Here is a 2,954-nt window from a genome sequence, read left to right as displayed (position 1 = left end):
CCTTATAGCTAAGCTAATCAAAAAAGATGCGGCCACCTAAGTGCCGAAAAAATTGAAGCAATAAAAATAGAATAAATTTTTTATAGTTTTTTTTTTTTTGCTTTCTTGGTTGGGGAGGGGGTGTGCTCAGTATTCCCCAATACGTGAGTGAAGGCAAGAGATTTAATTTAATGAATCATAATCAGATGAGCTCAAGGTTTATATCAGGGTATGATCGCTGTAAACAATTCCATTGTGTTATGCAGGTCTTAGTAAATGATTTGTTACCAAAAGTTATAGTGTTAAAGGAAGGAACAAAAAGAAGTTTCAATTTTGCTCCTCTGGTACCTTGATTATCATCACCATCAGCATCAAGCTGAATGAAGTTAAAAAATTGCAGAAGATCGAAAGGTAATCTGTTGTTCAAGAATTTGTGAACAAAAGAAATATTAAGGCATCTGACAAGGTCGAAGATTTTGAGAATTTTAAGATCTGAGAAAAGTGGAGAAGAAGGGCATTGAGAGTTATTAAAGGTAATGAGACGTAGGGCTTTCTTTTGAAGAATAAAGATAGGTTTAGATGTAGTATTATCAGTGAGACCCCAAAGTTGGCAACCATATCGTAAATGAGAATGGAAAAGAGCATAGTAGATATTAACAATGGTTTTTGTTGAAACATAGTGCCTGAGTTTTGATATAATACCATTGGCTCGTGCAAGATTAAAAATTCTGTTTTCCCAGCATTAAGGGAAATTTTGTTGGCTTTCAACCAGGTTTGGAGGGATCTGAGGTCACGATTGACTCTGTTGCATAAAGATAAGAGATCAGGATTAAAATGCAAGAGATGGGTATCATCAGCAAAATGAAAAGTTTCACTTGAAAAAATGGCATTATGGAGATCGTTAATGTAAATTAGAAATAAAAGGGGTCCCAAAACAGAGCCTTGCGGAACCCCATGAGGAATTATTTTAATAGAGGACTCAGTAGAGGAGATGGAAACAAACTGAGATCTATTAGATAGATACGATCTAAACCATTCATTAGCCTTGCCTCTGATACCATAGTGATTTAATTTTGAAATTAGAATAGAGTGATCAACCGTATCAAAAGCCTTTTGCAAATCAACAAACACACCACAAGCAAAGTTACCATCATCAAGAGAATTTCGAATACGTTCAACAATGTTAAGCAAAGTGTGAATGGTTGAGTGCGATCTCCGAAAACCAAATTGGCGTTCAAAAAATACACGATGAGAATCTAGAAAAGTAATAATACGAGAATACATAAGTTTTTCAAGAATTTTTTCAATGTTGGAAAGTAAAGAAATCGGGCGGTAGTTGGAGATTTCAAGAGGGGAGCCTTTGTTTTTGAAAACGGGAATTACTTTGCAAAGTTTAAGCATTGTGGGGAAAGAACCAGATTCAAAAGAAAGGTTAAAAAGAAAGGATAGTGGTCCAGAAAGATCAAATTTTAGAAGGCGGAGGAGTTTTGGGGGGATACTATTAGGACCAGATGATTCATTTAGAGAAAGGGAATTAATAATTAACAAGACTTCAGCTGGGTTGACACGGTCAAGAAATATAGAATTTCTGATGCGGTTCTTAAGAAAATGGGAAAAATGACGGTTGGTTGGACCAATGTTGGAGCGAACAGTATCTGCCAATGGATGTAAAAGAAGTGATTGAAGCCATTGGCAACAACTTTTGGATCAGATGTGAGAAGACCATCAACACGAACGAGGAGGGAGAAGATTTTAGAGTTTGAACCAATGATCTCTCTTATGCCTTCCCAAACTTTAAGAATATTAGTAGCATGGACAGAGAAATAATGAGAGTAATGATTATTTTTACTCTTACGTGTAAGAGTAACTATAAGGTTTTTGTAAGTTTTGTAGCGTTGATAATAAAAAGATTTCATAATTGGGTCTTTCGTTTTGATGTATTTTCTGGAGTAAAATTGGCGTTGCGAGATAGATTTAATTATTCCAGGGGTAATCCATGGTTTTGCTCTGGTCTTTTGTTGGCGCTTTGTCACGGTAACAGTTGGAACATGTTGATCGATAAGTTTTTTAACTAAATCATAAAAATTTTGGAAAGCTTGATCAACATCTGTCATGTGATATAAATTTGTTTGCCAATCAATATCAAGAAAATCTAGAATAAAATTTTGTTGGTCAAAATTCTTCCAGTCTTTCCTGAAAGTTTTTACCAGGCTTTTTGATATTAGAAGAACCACAACAAGGTAGAATTGGGGAAGGTGATCAGAGATGGAGTAAAGCAAATTTCCAGAGAAGCTAGTTTTCTCGGAAATGAATTGAAAGAAAAGATGTTGTCAATAAGTGTCATAGAATGGTCAGTAATACGAGTAGGAAGAAAAATATTAGGTATAAGAAAGTGTGAGCCAAGGTTATTCAGGTAAGATAAAATGTTATGGTCAGACGATGCGTTCAAGAGGTTAATATTGAAGTCACCAAGAAGAAGAATTTGTTTGTTTTCTTTGTCGATTTTATTTAAAAGAGGTTCCAGGAGTTTGTTAAAGTCATCGAGAGAAAGAAGTGGGTGTTTGTAAATTGATCCAACAATAGTATTAGTAGAATTTGGAAGAGAGATTTCGGCAAAAGTAGACTCAAGAAGAGTTGGACTATAAAGTATAGAGTCAAGGTCTTTACGAGGTTCGTAAGATAGATTTTTTGATATGTATAACATAGTGCCACCAACTGAAGCCTCAGTAGGAGTATAAATTGGTTCTTGGAAGTTTTCAAGATTAAAATTAAAAGAAGGTGTTTTGTCTTTCAAAAAACGAGTCTCAGTAATAGCCATCACGTCAAAGTTATAGTTGAGTTGAGAGAGAAGAGTAGTTAAGTCGTCCAAGTGCAAAGCAAGAGAGGCAATATTCAGGTGCATAGAAGAAAAAGAAAAGGGACTGTTTTCACGAATAAGTTTTTGAAAGTCAGAGGTTTTGTAGTACTTACAGTTG

This window comes from Clytia hemisphaerica, unplaced genomic scaffold (genome assembly GCF_902728285.1).
Source record: "Clytia hemisphaerica strain Z4C2 unplaced genomic scaffold, Clytia hemisphaerica genome assembly, whole genome shotgun sequence".
NCBI classification, from domain to species: domain Eukaryota; kingdom Metazoa; phylum Cnidaria; class Hydrozoa; order Leptothecata; family Clytiidae; genus Clytia; species Clytia hemisphaerica.
This window is presented reverse-complemented; position numbering follows the sequence as displayed.